Source organism: Silene latifolia, chromosome Y (assembly GCF_048544455.1).
Source record: "Silene latifolia isolate original U9 population chromosome Y, ASM4854445v1, whole genome shotgun sequence".
Classification (NCBI taxonomy): Eukaryota; Viridiplantae; Streptophyta; class Magnoliopsida; order Caryophyllales; family Caryophyllaceae; genus Silene; species Silene latifolia.
The window spans coordinates 444,141,301-444,160,389 of record NC_133538.1 but is presented as its reverse complement, the minus strand read 5'-3'; the positions used below and the strand labels follow the sequence as shown (position 1 = coordinate 444,160,389).

The 19,089-nt window shown below is 36.1% G+C and overlaps 1 long non-coding RNA gene across 12 annotated transcripts; it reads right to left on the bottom strand.

The window, feature by feature from the left end:
• Positions 1–12,644: 12,644 nt before the first annotated feature.
• LOC141633329 (uncharacterized) lies at positions 12,645–16,905 on the bottom strand. 12 transcript variants are annotated; one of them, XR_012538111.1, is made up of 6 exons: positions 16,582–16,905; positions 14,375–16,365; positions 14,129–14,206; positions 13,169–13,865; positions 12,995–13,058; positions 12,645–12,905 (listed from the first exon to the last, which is right to left on the bottom strand). It is a non-coding gene; the product is annotated as an uncharacterized LOC141633329 (long non-coding RNA). The 12 variants fall into 12 exon arrangements; XR_012538117.1 differs by having other exon boundaries at positions 13,169–13,278; positions 13,414–16,365; XR_012538112.1 differs by having other exon boundaries at positions 13,169–13,274; positions 13,414–16,365.
• Between the last annotated feature and the right edge of the window lie 2,184 nt (positions 16,906–19,089).

The window sequence follows — 19,089 nt, the reverse complement described above, 5'->3', positions numbered from 1 at the left end:
TATTTTTATATACATGTTTCATTATGATCTGATTTATGTTCCTCCTGCAATCAATATTAGGCAAATGCCATCAAAGAGGTTTGACATTATCTCATTACAACTGACAACATAAAAATGTTAAACAGACCATGTCACCATATTTGTATATAAATGTTATCAAGTTCACCTTACATTACTGTCTAAGCTATCAACATCTTTTCGCTCTAATTATCATGTCACCACCTGAGCTGATATATGTTCCTCCTGCTACTAGTCTTAAAAGTGGTAACATTTATGTTTGTTACTGACATTTTAACACATTTAACAGATGACACCATTGCCAAACTAATTAATCTTTTATAGTGCCTACATTTAGGTCTAAACTACCAACATTCGTATTTTTATATACATGTTTCATTATGAACTGATTTATGTTCCTCCTGCAATCAATATTGGAAGTGGTGACATTTAGACCCCGTGATGAATAACATTGTAATACATTTATCTAAGGAGTGCTTACATTCTAAGACTTTAACTCTAACATTGTACCAGGTTTATCAAATGTCACCTTCTTCAGTATAAATGTTGGTGTTATAAGATCTTCACACATAAAATAAATAATTTGAAAACTCATCACTATTTTGTCTAACCTATCAACATTTATATTTACAATGAACATGTTACCATTTTTGTCAATTTCTATAAACAGCTACATTTGGAAGTTGACACATTACTGAACATTACAGTGGTTACATTTATGCACTAAACCATGAACAAAGCATGTAACCATCTGAATTGATATTTTTTGTGATCACATATATTAATGGTGACATGTCCACAGGTGTATCCCACATCAAGGCATAGGTTATGTCAATGGCATATTCAACGTAACGCCATATCTCACTTTGGGAAATTAAAGGGTGATCGGCCGTTTCAGAATTTATTCAACAAGTGTCTAAATGGTTGTTACAATGAGGTTGAATTTGAAGATTGTTGGCGGAAAATGCTGAAAGACTATGGATTAGAGGGCCATAAATGGTTTAAGAGATTATACAAACATCGTGTCAAATGGAGCACTGCATTGAACAATGAATACTTTTCAGCCGGTATATTATCGTCTCAGAGGAGCGAGAGCACAAACCATGCTATAGGTTTCCAAGCTTCAAAGACCACTTCAATCACTGCTTTTTTTGGGATATTTGAAACCACGGTGAAAAGATGGAGAAATGAGGAGGAGCGAAAAGAATTCAACGGTATAAGATCTACCCCAACCTCCGTGTACCCTCTTTCTGATCTCTTGCTCCATGCATCTCAAGTTTATACCGTTGAGCTCTTTCGCATCTTTGAGAGAGAATTTGCTCTTGCCATGGGAACTCGGGCCACTATCTTACCAGTTGATGATCCTCTGTTGGTGTACCGCGTCCAACCTGGTGTTTCTGAGGAAGAGCCACATCATGTTACATATGATTGCTCTAATCAGTTAATAGAATGTACTTGCCGAAAGCTTCAGGTTATGGGAATATTCTGCAGTCACATTATCCGCGTCCTCCACATGCATTCAGTGGGCGAGATACCGTCCAGGTATATATTGCGCCGATGGACTAAATTTTCAAAAACAGCTGTGTGGGAGCGGCTCCTCCCAAGCGACATTCGAAGAAGCGCTGCTAACGACGCCATTAACTGGCGTCGTTCAATGTTGATAGCTACGAACCATCTTATCACTAAATGCCACAATGTGGCTGAGGCAAGAAATATTTTTGAGAAACAGTGTGTGAAAGCTAATGAAGAAGTTTCGTTACTTTCCAAACTTAGTATGGAAGAAGAACTACGTACTGAAGATCCATCCAATGTGCAGCCGACTGGTCCCCCAACACTAGATCCAGTACGTTGTACGACAAAGGGTCGTAGTGCACGTAAAAAAAGGAATTTGGGGCCAAAGAAAAGGGCTAAGAAAGCGACCGAAGAACGCAGTACCATGTACACCGCTGTTCCGCGCCTCATTTGAATTCCACGGTTCCAAATGAAATAGGTGAAACATTTTGGGAAGTTTTTGGCTGAAGGTGAAGTGTTTTGTTAGACCAGTTAATTTTGTGGGAACACTGTACTCATATAAGCTGTAACATACATGAAATCAGATTTATATATCTGCGTTCATACATGTTACCATTTTATGACGATACAAACTGGTCACATTTGTAGAACAAGGTGGTGACATTATTACTTCTACTCCCATGTCACCGTTTTTATTGTAATATATGTATTTTGACTTGAAGTTTAGTGTATGGTGTTTTATCTTGGATAATTTGCGACCTTCGACATTTGTGTTTCTGTTGAAAACATGGGTTACCCTTATCACATTTGTAAAAGAAGGAGGTGACATTATTAGTTTTACTCAAATGTCACCATTTTTTTGTTATAAACTTATTTTATTCGAGTTCCTTTGCCACCTTTCACAAGTGGCTTTTTGTTGATAAGTACAAGGGGAATTTACCTATGGATGATAGCATTGTATAACAATTGATTATTAACATTTCGTTTCATACAAAAGTTAACATTGTCAGTTAACTGTTAACATGGGTACATTACTGATTATTTATGGTGACATGTATGGAATGTTATTACTTCACTACAACAATGTCACCATGTCTGTTCACACATGAGAACAACCGTGCTTTATAAGCTGCTGACATTTATGGTCAACATCAAAATGTTACCACTTTACTACAACACTGTGACCATTTTTGTTCACAGATGTGACAATATTCGCCCAACATAAGGTTGTTACAATAGTAAGAGTGTAAGACAACCTCAAAATGTTACTACTGTACTGGTAATAGTAATACCAATTTAGTCTACACATCGGTAGATCATACGTTGTTAACATAACGAGGACAATACACCAAATCGTTTCACAGTACGACGGACCAAAAGTGGTGCCCCAAAATACATCATTATCAACAAGCTGCAAATATCAGCCCCTTCCTCACTTCCTCTTATTACCGGCAGGCTTTGTGACTGGACGGCCCGTGGCACGGGTGACATCGGAAGTGCTACTCTGAACAGCAGCTGCAGGCTTAGGGACTGGACGGTCTCTAGCACGAGTGTACCTGAGCCCGTACGAGCGGCATGGTGCTTCCTTGCCAATGTCATCTATCCCCAAGTTAAATGATGGTGGGGGTACCACGTTTTCCAAAGCTTGGTCAACCTGATCGAGCATGGCAATGAAGTCAGCACAGAACACGGGATCGTTATCCAACTTTTGCGTCAAAGACTCTGCTACTTCTCCCGCCTCTCCAACATCAGTTGTCTGCTGCTGCCGCGCCTGCTGAGACAGGGGAGGATCCGATGTCCAATCTGCTACCATTTCACGATGTAAGCGTGATACTAATTGTTGGCTCCTCTTTTACTGGTACCACTTCAGTACACGCTCCTACACATTCACCAATATCGATGTTGAGCATATTAAACTAATCAATACACTAATATGGGGATAAACGCACATACATATAATGTCACATTTATGCAGAACTACTTTAAGAATGTAACCATCCTTAATCAAGATGTCACCATAATTAGTCAGAATGTCACAACTTTAATTTCTCAACAAACACCTACAAATCACTGTTATGCTGGTCACATCTCAACTGTCCATAAGAATGTAACCATCTTAAGTCAATATGTGACCATATAATGCTTGTTATAACCAAACACGTATCAAAGCCGACAAATATCATACTACAAGAACCTGCATATGATAACCAACATTGCCACATTTTAACATTATACCATAATGTAACCATCTTATCTCAGAATGTCACCATTTTAATTTGTACACACATACACCACTTGCTGTCACAATTAATACTACATCACCTACATATCCCCTCTATGATGGTCACATGTTATCAGTCCACGAGAAATTGAGGTTGACAGTTTCAAATTTAAAGAGTTAATCAAAATGCATCTAACATGCTGATTAAGGGCTTTCCTCATATATCATACAATATTAATTAATTTTCAAGGGAAGGGAATTGTTGGTACTTACGTCGATATATAGACAGCGGAGATCCTCGTCAGTAGGGAGGTCATCCGGCGCAGTAAAGACAGTCCGTGCAGCTTTGACTGTTTTTTCTGCACGGACGAGCTTCATCTTTCACGGTAGCTTCTACTTGAGGCACCACATTTTCAACCGTCTTTCGATAGAATGACTTTTCCAGATAAAGAGAAACTGGGTATGTCTTCAGATCCCACACCCCTATACCAAAGCCCCTATGAACTGTGTAAGCCTTGCATTCCTCCTTAACTCGCCTCTTGAGGTCGTCATAGGTCCAATGCGTTGTATCAATGGTATGGTACTTGGTGCAGTAATCCCCTCCAAGTCGGTCGGTGAAAGTAGAGTAACTGAAAGAACATTAGGCATCCCCCAATGCTTTTCGAGTTGTTGCCCTTCCATGACCCCACTGAATAATCAAAACGATCCATAATGAAAGAGCACCAGTCCATCTTCGGGATTCCAGCCACATCCTCGACCGCGCCAATTAACCTCGTGTCAACTCGATTGTGAACGGTTGGGGCCAAGAACGATCCCATTGAGAACAACACAAACATTCTCTTAAAATCTGGTCCACCGCCTACTAATTGCAGCATCTCATCTCTAACCTTGTCCAACGGTATGTCTTTTTTCGGCAACACACCGAATCGCTTTCTCCAAGACTGCACTAACTCTTTATCTTCTGTACCCACTGGTACATCCTCCCCCACACGGCAAAGATGAAAACATCGTAGACATCATGTTTACAGATTGAGAAGTGCACAGACCTATTGAATAATATCAGCCTTGTATGCGTATCATACCGATCCAACAACCAATCTACCATTGTATGAATAAACTTTGACGCCTTCAACTCAAGAAGCCCTCCGAAGCCAATATCTTCAACGTCTTTTCTCCGAATTTTGTTGATAAATGGGTCACGACATAGTGTAGGGAAGCTGGTGACCCATGTCCCTCCACTCCTTTCAATTTCCTATATTTGAATACAATCAATTAGCGTTAAAGAATACAGTTAACATGGTTGCATGAACAAGATTATTCAAAGTAGTCTCAATCAAATGCTAATGATTTTAAAGGATTGTAGACATACGTTCCTTCCTTTTTCGCTCGTTTTTTTTTCACAGACCACTTCGCCACTGTTAACTTTCTCTTTGACCCTTGACCAACCTCCACCTCTTTCCCTTTGACCTTTTTCTCAACAACAGACCACTTTGAGATCTCCGCTTGCACCAAAAAGGGCATATCACAAATCTATTACCATTCTAAAAATAACATTTTAACCATTTTAGAATGAATTTTATAATGCAAGATGGTCACATGTTAAGACTAAACAATATGTCACAATGTTAAGCAAGATATGTCAGCATGTTAAGAACATTTACTCCACAAAAAATGGTCACATAATCAACAATTTTTAATATGTCACTATGTGTTATTATATATGTTGTGTTTTTAAGTTCATGTCACATCTTCACCCTACTATGTAACCATATTAAGATATTCATAAAACTCAACAGATACGTACATTTTCAAACTATGATCGTCACATTTCAAACAACAACACATATGTCACTATGTGTATGTAAAGATGTCGTGATGTTAAGCTCATGGCACAATATCTGAACATTTTTATGTCACCATGTTTACAAATTTAGTCTACATTACAGTGGTGACATTTCATAATGTGTACAAACCACAAGGATATGTTATGGTATTTTCTCAATTATGTACCTATGTTAGTATTTAAACATGTTCATCATATGGTGGTCACATTTTAAACAACTTCACATATGTCACTATGTGTAAGAGAATATGTTAGGATGTTAAGCTCATGTCACAATATCTGAATATTGTTATGTCACCATGTTTAGATATTTATTTTACATTACAGTGGTGACATTTTATAATGTGTACAAACCACAAGGATATGTTATGGTATTTTCTCAATTATTTAATCAAGTTAAGACATGAACATGTTCATCATATGGTGGTCACATTTTAAACAACTTCACATATGTCACTATGTGTAAGAGAACATGTTAGGATGTTAAGCTCATGTCACAATATCTCGAACACTTTGTTATGTCACCATGTTTAGATATTTATTTTACATTACAATGGTGACATTTTACTACAATGATATTTATTTTACATTACAGTGGTGACATTTTATAATGTGTACAAACCACAAGGATATGTTATGGTATTTTCTCAATTATTTAATCAAGTTAAGACATGAACATGTTCATCATATTGTGGTCACATTTTAAACAACTTCACATATGTCACTATGTGTAAGAGAACATGTTAGGATGTTAAGCTCATGTCACAATATCGAACACCGTTATGTCACCATGTTTAGATAATTATTTTACATTACAATGGTGACATTTCCTAATGTGTACAAACCACAAGGATATGTTATGGTATTTTCTCAATTATTTAATCAAGCTACGACATGAACATGTTCATCATATGGTGGTCACATTTTAAACAATTTCACATATGTCACTATGTGTAAGAGAACATGTTAGGATGTTAAGCTCATGTCACAATATTTGAACACTGTTATGTCACCATGTTTAGATATTTATTCTACATTACAGTGGTGACATTTTACTACAATGATATTTACCCTACACTAAAATGGTCACATATCAGACTGTTTACAGATAACAAGGATATGTTATTGTATTTAATTTAAATAACCCCAATAGATCGGAACATCTATTTGATCAAAGCGAATAACATGTGAAAAGTGACTAATATGTGACCCTGTTTTGCAATATTTGTAACCCTGTCAAATTTTGGTCAAAAAACACCCAAACACATATATCAGATCAAACACTTTGGACATTTATCGATTAAATGGTCACATTTCTCGGACAAATCACTATGACTTACCATCCACCGTGCTTGTGTCATCATTGGTCATCTTCTTTGCACCCATAGTACCGCCATTTTGACAACTTTACTATATCCGCTAAGCCACCATCATCGATTGCGACACGCTTCTCCTCCTCACCGTCGTCTTCCCTTTCATCGCCGCCACGCCTTCCCGTCATCTTGTCTTCCCCTTCTACCTCATCTCTGCTTTCAGTTTCCTCCGAAATATCCTCTGATTCATCACTTTCTTCCCCTTCATCTCTTTCCACTGGCTCCCTAAATGAAACCCCAGATTTCACCTTTTCTTTTCCCTTCTGCATCGCCTGCTTCCCTTTATCTTTCTTCTCATCTACCAACAGAAACAAAATCAATAATCCAAATCACCAAAAAATTGTTATCAGTGATTTTGTCTACAAAAAAAAAATCACCAATACTACTCAATTCAAGCATGCATAATACAATCAATTTTACGCACCGAAATAACACTAACAACACCAAATTTGAGCTAACCTGACATTATTTCAACCTAAACAACCTTAACAACAACAGATCTGACCTTTTTTGACCCAATTTAATTACATTAATGTCACCATTAACATGTTCAACATCTCCGTTTATCAAATATACTCATGCATGCATGCTTCAACAACAACATTTGACAATAAACACCATATCTTTCACCTAATGTTACCTGACACCGCATTTCACAACAAACAACATTGAATAAAAGCAATATCCTCATACCTTCCATAGTTTTCTTCGGTGGTGTCCTCCTCGCCATTTGTTTCTTACCCATGGAATGCGAAAAACTTGTAGAGATCAAGCTGGTGACGGATTTTGAGAAGCTAAAATGGCGATTCCAAAGAGAGTGATAAGAGAGTGATTAAAAAAATAAAAGCTTATGTGAGAAGCTAAAATGGCGATTCAAAAGAGAGTGAGAAGAGAGTGATTAAAAAAAAAAAAAAAAGCTTATGTGAGAGTGTGATGAGAGAGAGTGGATTTTGGGTTCTATAATTACACTGACACAGACGAAATCTTGGGAGCTACCCCATTGTTTATTATTTTCTTTGTTTGCTTTCCCAACAATTTGTTCAATTGTTTATTATGTAGCCTGCCCCACTACTATCCATATCCCATTAATATGGTATTAATTTGACCCGTCTACACCTTGTGACGGATATACTCCGTCACAAGAGAGACTAATTGATTAAGATTATACTTGTTTAACTTTTTATTAAATAATAATTAGAAACATTATAAGTTACGGGATATAAAGTAAGACGGTCTTACATTGCTAGACGATATATTTTTGAAAGAAAGCTACTCATTTAATGCGATTAAAAGCGTAAACTTTTTCTTACACAAAGCAGCAATAACTACTATAGAAACATAAGTTCCTATATTGATTTCTCTTCACCCTTGCATTTAACAAATAAGGATCATCTGTCTCATTTGGTGTCTCATTCCGTGTCTTACTTCATACACATTTTGACACATCAATACTTTAGCATATGTGTTGCATATTTTTTATTTGCAGCAAGTGACGTGTCAAAATATAAGTGGAGTGGCACATAAAATGGGACACAAAAGTGGGATAGAGGACCCTTACTATACATTTAACCTTATACGGAGTGGTATTTGTTTTAAAATTCCTATTTGAGTTTTAGTATATTGCACTATTGCTCATGCAATAGGATTCGTTGAGCTCATACGTGATTTCGCTTAATACTTCCGCAATTTAATAGGTCATATACGTTTTTATTCCTTTTTTTGTGAGTATTTTTAATAATTCAAGGAAATAACATAACACAAAATCCTTATGAGTCTTCCACTCTTCCCTCCCCAAAAAAATTACACAATTACACGGTAAATGTTACAGTATTATTGTACATGGAGAACACATGAAAACCATATTAGTTATCAAAAAGCGTTTCATAAATGAATTCAGAATGATAGTATTGTTCACCATACAACTAAGCATTAACACCGAAGTTAAAATAATTTTGATTAATACACCTACCAAAAATAACAAAACATTTGAACTCCAACTAAATCGCTATGATATTTGTCTCGATTAGGGATGGCAATGGATAGGATCTGGATAGGATCCTATAAGATCCAGATCCGGTCCATATCTACAGGATCTAAATTCACCTATCCATATCCGGATCCGCAAGATCTGGACTGGATCATGATCTATCCATATCCTTTTGATAGTAGAAGAAAAATCGCTCTTAAATATAAAAATATTAATTTTTTGATTTTATTGCGACGTAACATAATATTTTTCTCTATTAGATACAAATAATAAAGCTAAAATTTTAAAAACATAAAAATAAAGTCTTATTAAATTACAATAACACTAAAAAATATTCCCTCCTACTCCTCATTTTCTTCCCTATTTCCTTATTCGGATTATTCGGGTTTTCTTCCCTATTTCCTTTTTTGGGTTGATTTGTGTGGTCTAAATTAAATTACATGTGGGGTAGTGTGTTTTGTGTGGTCCAAAATCGGTTTCTTATTCCTTGTGCAAAAAGGAAAGGAGAAGAATATAGTGAATGGGAGGGAGTGTGTTTTTTAAACCGAAAAATGTTAATCAGAAAAAATCATGTTTTGATTTATGAAGAAACATTTAAAAAACAAAGCATATAGTTTTAGTATTTGTTTATTTAACTTAACCCATTATTTAAGAAAATGAAATAAAAACGGATTTAAGGGTAGGATCTAGATCTCGACCATACAATTCATATCCTTATCCTTATCCACATGATCTAAAATATTGTTATCCTCGTCTGTAGGATCTGGATCACAGGATCTGGGAAGTATTTGGATTCCATTGTCATCCCTAGTCTCGATATCTCGCCAAACTTTATAATAGTACATCCACGCTAATAACTATCTCATCATTGAGTGAGTGACACTCACCATCTTAGCAATACACTTAGCATTGTAATAGCAAGAACATCAACAACAATGCTCAACGTTCCAAGGGGTTTATCATCAAAAGAAGGGTTTTTTGTCAAAAACTACCTTATATTTAGGGGTATTTGTAAAAAAACTACCTTATATTATTTTTCTTGTTTTAGACTACCTTTTTTTTCTAATTTTTTGGTCAAAAACTACCTACGCTGAAAATATGGCGAGATTTGATCGATTTAGTGACATTAACCTATCTCACATGACTTTCTTAACATCAAACAACAATGATCAACTGCATCCAAACCAAAATTTAACTTCAGTTAAGCAAAATTAATAAATTTCATATTTCAATAATAACTACAAACATCTACTAAAGTTTAGCGTAAGTACTTTATGACTTCCCAAAATCGGGCCTTAGTAAGATTAAAACATAAAAGAGTCATGTGAGATATGTTAAAGCCGGAAAATAGACCAAATATGTCTAGATTCTTAGCGTAGGTAGTTATTGACCAAAAATAAAGAAAACAAAGGTAGTTGAAAACAAAAAAAATAATATAAGGTAGTATTTTTACAAATACACCTAAATATAAGGTAGTTTTTGACAAAAAACCCTCAAAAGAACAATATTAAAGGTGCTCAACATTGTAATATTAAGAGCTTTGTCATTTTTGCTTACAACTTCTCATCCCAGTTCAAAGCAACAAAATAATAAATAAATTAAAAAATAAATCAATATTTGATTGGTAAAAGACTGTACAAAAGGAACATCAAAAGAGAGCTAATAGGACCTTGTGATAGGATTAAGGAAGTCTACATGCTCATTTGTCTATCGTTGGCTCTCTGAGGGTCACACACATCAACCTCGTCCCGGTAAAAAACAGAAAAGATCAAAAATTTGCAATCAGATTCACACAATCCTTCAAAAAAGACAAATGAATAAAAACAATAATTATCTACTCATCTCCTAGGATTTCTTTAAAATTTACAGTGCAATCTTCCACAAAAGGAACAAAAGAAGTACTCCGTACCAATAAAAACGAACACCACGTACATAATATGAATTTAGTCATCTAAACTTTGAACTATTAAAGCAATCAATTAAGTATTTAAATATTCATTGAAGTGATGGATGACTACATATTGAATGTCAAAGGACGAAAACAGCGAGGCTTCTTAACACTTCCAATTGTTGTTAGACCATCCCCAAGCAAGGTCAATTGGTAGGTTATGACCTTGCTTGGGTCAAGTTAATTACAAATTAAGAAGAGGATTAGGATGACCCAAGGTAGAGAAGGTCAATTTGTGACCTAAGGTAGAGTAAATTGACCCACCAATTGACCCTTCATGTGTCACAATTTTATTGGTTACAACATTTAAAACCCAAAAAAAAAGAAAAAAACTAAATAAAGTTGAAGTAAGAGAAAGGTTTTGGTAGGGTAGTGAATATGGTAAATGATTGAAAATGTTGAAAAGTGGAAAAATGATTGGGTTGGTGACCTAGGTCGTGATTTTCTGTTTGGGAGGGTAAAAGTGGGTCAAGATTAATAAGATGTGATTAAGAGGAAAATTCCGATTGACCCAATTAAGTCGACCTTTTGCTTGGGGATGGTCTTAGAGTCCATTTCTGACACAGTGAACATCAGATATTGTGTATAGTTTTTATAACACAAATTCTCATTATAGATTTTTTATCCGTACATATGTATAAAGACGGATACCATTTTACCTCACAAAATACTTTCATTTTTGCCATAAAGTGGGAAGCACATAGAGTCTTCCCCCTTGTCTCCCCTACCCATTTTATTAGAGGTCTTTACCCGTCTGTTCACCCCACCCGTCTATACCAAGACCTATTGTTTTTATAAAGTAGTGTCTGGTGAGTAAGGATAAGATAGGCTCCACCAAGTTTAAAGTGCTGAATCCATTTTAATGTCAACTAATATAAAGAATCTAGCTAGTCTCCCGATCAAATTATTAGCATTATATCAAGTTAAAAAGGAAAAATACATACATAAGAAAATTAATGGTACGTCCTGCTCCGGGAGAATTCCAACTAAACCGAAATGTTGCAAAAAAAAAAAAAACACAGCTTTATGTACTGCAAAGCCTTAGAGATGACACCTTGACGACAAAACTAACTTTGACAATTTACATCATAAACTCTTGCGAACCAACAATTCATCCTTCGTTAGCTGGAATATACAAACTAAGATAAAATGACAGTTAAAATCAATAGGCAAAGCACTTTTCTTAGATTTTACGGTATCAATTATCTATGTAAGCAACAACGGTAATGTCGACAACAATAACATGTAGAAATTCCCATGTTCTTCAACCACTCCTCCAACCCGAAAATTTGGGGACTATGGTTTTAGCTAGATTATGTGGTAGAAGCTTTCGAGTTTGAGTAAGAGGGTGATAATTTAAAGGAAGTATATTGAAGACATTGGTATAATCACTAGTAGAAAAAGTGCCATTGACATCGGTTATTTTGTCCCATTTACATCGGTTTTGTGGCGATGTTTATGGGGGCAACGTATATAGTATTTTAACCTTTCATTTACATTGGTTTCTTTCTAGAACCGATGTTAATAGCCTCTCATTTACATCGGTTTTGGTGTAGAACCGATGTAAATATCAGTTTATTTACATCATTTATTAACTAAAACCGATGTTAATAGGTATTTTGTACATCATTTATTAATTAAAACCGATGTTAATTGGTTTTATTTTTTATTAAAAAAAATTACATTTTGAAGCGTTTCTTATGGGACAAAAACCTCAAATAATGAGAGTTGCACTCAATAAATAAAAATAACACTTCCAAATCCGATAATTTATAAATAAATACTCCAAAAATGTATATATACACGTGTTGTGAACAAAAACAATTAGATCTACACATAAAGAGATACTTGTAGTCTCACTAAATAATGATAGTAAGGTACAAAATGTCATAAAAAAACCAACATAACTAGTTTAATACTCCTCGTTTGCTCCTTATATCTAAGCTCCTTCTAGCTAGCAACATTGCGTCGAGTTTGGGACAGGATTCCCATGCCTGAAAAAGCTGAGTAATGTGAAGTTCAGAAGACCCGTTGTCCCGAATCTAAGTAAAATAGATAGTATGTACAAGTGAATAACGAGTGTACAACTTACCCACCCTATTAGATCAGCATCAAGTATTTCAGGAGAGTATCAAACAAATTCGAAATGAGACAATCTGCATACAAAACCCAAAGATTGTACAACCGCAAGATTGTCAAGGATCACCAAATGTTGCGATATTTGGAGTTGGAGTATAACGGTCAATGAGTAGAGTAAGAATGGTACCTATTTAGACAAACTTTGTATAAAATCTTGAGATTGGTTGCTATGGCTCTAGAAATTTGTCTACTCGTCGGTATTCCGACTTTTCACATGAACAGCATGCAGGTTACTAGCTTAGCATTCAAAATCATAACAGCAAATCAGAACTAGTTGAATCACAATTTCAGTTTAGCATTTTCATCAAATCAGAACAAAGATTAACCTACAACACTTGATAAATCAAGAAAGGCGGAGAAGTACATCCATACATTGCTTTACAAGAACGAACAGTACTTCAGAAATTTAACCAGGCAGCTTTGATCTCCGATTTCTTAACAACCTGAACTTTGAGAACATTGTTATCTGAAGGAATTACCTCAAAAATACAGATATCTCCAGCCTTTACACGATTATGACGCTATCCCTGACGCGCAAATTCTCTAGCAAATGGCATCGAAATATTCTGCATTGTTCCAAACCAGTATATCATCAAGTTAAACAACAATAACATTACTCAATCCTCAGACGGTCCAAAAAATGTACAGTAGTATGCTGTCTTACCATAAACCCTAACCAACTTAAATGATATGGAGTATAATTCAATTGAAAGTAATACCTAACACAGCTGAAAATAATTAACTTATTGGGTGCCTAAAAGCGAGGTGTACTTACGACGTCAACGCGGCGATAATGGAAGCGTATTGCTATTGCCATGACAGCCCTCGAATAGACATACAAACCATTGCATTGCTTATCAACATATTAAGATAGGTGGATCAAAATGATTAGGAAAATTGTCTATAACAAGCATGATTTATCAAAAGGCAAATCGGAAGCCAAATCGGACCATAACAAGCACGAGTTTATCAGAAGGCAAATCGGAAACCAAATCGGTCCATAACATTTTTCGTACAAAACTCGTTCAATCAACAGTAATATAATGAAGAAACATTAAGATAAATACCGATTATTATTTGTATGTACCTTTATTCATATATCAGCATCGAAGGAGTGCGGTTGATGGAGCAGTTGCAGCAAAGATGAAGGACTGTGGTGGTCGGCCTGGTGTGAACAATAATGGGTATTAAAACCAATTAAACAAGTGAACAAAACTAATACCAGTATAACGGAGATAAGACCATATATATACTTTCAATTATTGCCCTATCATGAAATCAAACAACACTAATATAATGGAAAAACAATAAGAAAAAGTATGATTCATATTACCTTAATCGATCATACAACAGCGTCGAAGCAGACAATCGATTGAAGGATATATAGCGGGTGTGACAGTGTTGATCAGAGGAGATGAAGTTGTAGGGTTGGAGGTGTGGTGATCGGCTTGGTGTGTAGAGGAGGGCGTCGACGGGTTGTTCGTGGGGTTCAGTGGAGGGCGACGACGGGTTGTGAAGTTTGTGACTTGTGAGGGTTTTGTTTGGGGTTTCTGTGAAAAGTATGGAAATGAGGTAACTGAAGGGTCGGCGTTAGGCTATTAGGTTGATATTGGCATGTAAACAATGGGATTTTGTGACATCGATTCAATAATTAACCGACGTAATGTAAATATAGGCCCTGTTAAATTGACATCGGTTTCAACAAAACGGATGTAACGTAAATAAATTAACATCGGTTTTCAAATAACCGATGCTAACAACTGATGTAAATAATAAAAATAAAATAACTAACATCAGTTTTTTTGAAAAATCGATGTCAATCACTCTATTATTAGTGATTACATTGTTTTTATTAAGAAGTGATGTTATTAGGGCAATGTCAATAGCACTTTTTCTACTAGTGAATGGAACTGTGTGAGGAGATATCTAAGATGATTATTTATTTGAAGAGTTTAAAAAAAAAAAGTTTCTCTAAAGAAGGGGAGGTGCTCTGTATTCACATGACAATTTAATTCATAAAGAAATAAAACATCCATTGATCTCATATGTGTAACAAATCATTAAAATGAGTGCAACATACATGCTAATATGCCATATGATTTTATTTTTGAAATGGAGAATATTGCTTCTATGCCATTTCTCCTTGTTTCATAGTAGTTCCTTCAAGAAAACACAATAGAGATCAACATGAAAAAAAAAGCTTATTTTATCATTCATCTACACCAAGCTCTCCTTCAGTACATAAGAGTACAAAAGAGTTGCATCGAGAACGGAAAACCTCTTCATTATGCAAGAGTTATATATGTACAAACAATTGCATTCTTCCATAATTACCAATCAGTTATTAGAATATAGATTTCTATAGGGCTCACTATTGCCTTTTATGGATTAGAAAATTTGGGGGGAATTCAAAAGAATCGAAGGTAATATGTCTTAAAATAGATGTCTCAAACTGATTTACGAAAACTGACTTATCCTAAACAGGAGGCCGCATAATTGATAGTGCCAAGAATATATAATATAGCAAATGCTTATATTAACTACATACAAATCATTTACTTTTAATTCATCTATCAAAGAAATCTAAAACCCCAGTTACCAACCTAATAATTTTATTATTGTCCTCTTCAATAGTCAATCGTCATCATTCACATATTTAACAATAAAAACAAAATTTTATAGCATAGTGGTTACTTAAGAAATTCTCAACACACTTTAACTCCTAAACTCTTTCACTCATGTCTTTACAGATTAGTAAATAATTATTCTGTATAATGGAAACAATTACATCACTGAGCATAGCCAGGAAACAAATTTCATTTCCAGATTTTTAATGCAAACTTGAACTTCCGAAAACCCTCAACTCCTACCTCTAAAGATTAGTAGGGTTTGAGCTAATTTCTTAGAAGATACTTGTAGGTCTATTACGTAAGCAACTTATGCAAGGTGAAGCAAAATGTAAAAAATTTACTTTACGGTAGCGTCAAAGTCAGTATCTAAGAATGAGAAATAGCTTCTTGAAAATGATATGAACATTTGAACACTGCAAATTCAACAAATGAATACCTGTGCATAAGAAAACAGAGAATGCATACTCCTTAGTAACCATTGATCTAGGTTCAATCAGACAATAATTTGAGGACTAAAATCAAACAAAACCAATATTTTCGATATTCAAATAATTTCATAATCAGCTAAATTAAGGGTCTTTAGATTTCACCTTAATTCACAACTATTCTGAAACTTAAACAATCGGAAACAATACCAGATAATGCCGTCATCATCATTTCGCCAGTATCACTGCGGCGGTGACACTAATCGATCCTGCCATCATCAAATCATTAATCAAGTTAATTTGGTGAATTCACATAGTCAATCATTTTCGCAAATCAAGAAGAAATGATAAAAGACCAATCGAAGCTGACCAACATCAAAATCAGTAAGAAACACCATCAACCTTCAATTAATCCCAAATTATATCACATCAATTAAAAACATGGTATCAACTAAAACGATTTAAAAAGGAACAAAAGGAATTACCGGGTAACGATAATGGTAATCGAGAGAGTTGATGGATTGACAATTTAACATCTCAAAAGTTCAAAATTTTCGAGGAAGGAGATAAGTGTCGCTGCAGTTGTTGATGCGGCTTATCCGACGGTCCTTAGGTATTCTGATTTTGATAGGTTGGTTTGATTGTAAGATGGGATTCATCAAAGTGAGGTGGTTGTTGATATTTTTACTTTTAGTTGTGATTGTGATCAAAGAAAAGGGTGATAACTGATAAGCACTCAAGGAGAATGAGGTAGTGGCATAATGCCGTAGTTGGCAGTTTATTTACTGAAAGAAATACCATGTACCCGTAGCTTATAATGTTTGCATGTTGAGTAGTGAGTACATATACGTATAAATACCCTGAATTAATGACATCGCGACACATCAGCCTTTTTTGTTGGAGTGGCTTTGGCTTTAATATATTAAATGATGATGATGATGATTGTGAAACAAACGTTGGTCAAATCAGCGACATAAATTTTTATTTTGGGTTATTCGGAAATTTCCGGGCTTTAAATATTCAAAATCAAGGAAAGATACATTACATTACATCTCATCTGATTGAAAATTAAGGTTCTAATCTACGCATATACCATCAATATATCTCAAAAGGTAAAAACATTCCATTGGAGTTGGAAATTACAGTCTAGTTGATAACCATCCAAAAGATGATCGAACTGTGATGCAAGTTCGTGTCACTAATTGATACAGTACATTATACGTCAAAAACCGGCTTGATTTCTGTTATGGATAAAAAATACTATTTATCACTCATGACGTGGCATCATATTATTGGCAGAAAAAGTGACAAAAGGATGGCAACGTGGAACGCAGCAGTTGGTAGAAGAGGGGAGAGAAGGATCGCTGAGGTGGCGCATTGTGGACCGTAGGATCAAATAGCAACAAACACAATATGGGCCAAAGGAGAAACCCACGTGCAAAAGAGGATAAAGACTCAATCAACAAACAAACTCCTATTTTGTAGAGGATTGACCTGATATTTCGCAACAGACGCAGAGGCAGCTGGAAAAACCCTAAGCTTTGGTTCCAACATCTATATAAAGACGAGGAGAGTAACACTCAAGACATTCATGAGTACGAACAAGCAATACTTCACTCCTAAAAAATCCATCCACGATTGGCGATACTCCTCTAGCAATATTATACTTGTATTTCCTTACTTGTTGACAAAATCTCGATTATAGTGCAAAATTGGCGAGATTCCGACTCCCCCCGCGGTTGTTCTCACACCGGGTTTTCCGCGTCACCAAAAATCCTTCGTGTCCTTCTTTTCGTTTGTCTTTATTTCGTCGTACCTATCATTTGCATTTTAGACATAATTGGCATTTAGGATATTCACTATCACTCACATAAAAAGTTCATAATCGGTAAATTTTTACCAAAACAATTTGGCGCCCACCGTGGGGAATAGTGATCATTTTCTATAGCCAAACCTCGCAAAACCTCACCAGCCGTCACCATGTCTGGAACCAAATTTAGAACCCTTCCAACGACGAGCATGTCGCCCCGCATGCCGGAGCAGGACTTACCTCTGCATCCGCAGGATCAGTCAGTGCACCCCTAGCGTCCAGCCAGACGATCCCCGTCAGCATGTCAACCAAAGCCATGCCCCAGCTTCAGAGGCCACCACAGATTCCAAAGGCAGCAGGTGCATCCAGTCAGTCCAAATCAAGTAGGGAAAGCAGCCCCAGCAGAAGTGAAGCTGTATCCAGAAGCTAGACCCAAGAAGGCTCAGCGCGAAGTTCTCGCGGAGGATCTCGGCGCTTGATCCGTGCGGTGATGATTGAGGATGGACACTCTGCGTCGGGCCGTTGAGGATATGAGGAAGGATAACCAGAACCTGATTGCTCAAATCGTGACAGCAGTCTAGACCAAGCCAGCATCAGCGCCAGAGGCTCCTACCAGAACCAGCGGTGGAGGGTCGGGTCGATCAATTCCATCAGAACTAGTCACCAGATTGGACCTGGTGTAACACTACGGATTTTCTTTGGTGACTACTCGACCGAGTAGAGCCTACTCGGCCAAGTAGTGCTGTTGTTATGAGTTGTTTTGGTTCTGCTGATGAATACTCGGCCGAGTATAGTGAATACTCGGCCAGGAGTAGAGGATACTCGGCCGAGTATAACTTTACTCGACCGAGTATTGATCTGACAGTATTATTTTGACGGTTTGATTAGGGAGCGTTTAAGATTTATTTTATATCCCGCGTCGGTTTTCAAAACATCATTTCTACTTCATCATTTTACGTTAACCCTAATCTCTCCCTAATCATCCCATTGCTTTGTTGTTTGCGAAACCGTCGGAGTCCTTACGTACAATTCCTCATCCTCTTTGTTGGTAAGTTTTATTCTATGTTGTTTGTATTCGTTGGGGTTCTTGTAATTACGAAATTGGGAATATGGGGGTTGTGCGATGTGTAATTGTGTGATATGATTATGGTATAGGAGAAGACTTCGTAGAGGAGCCTTTATG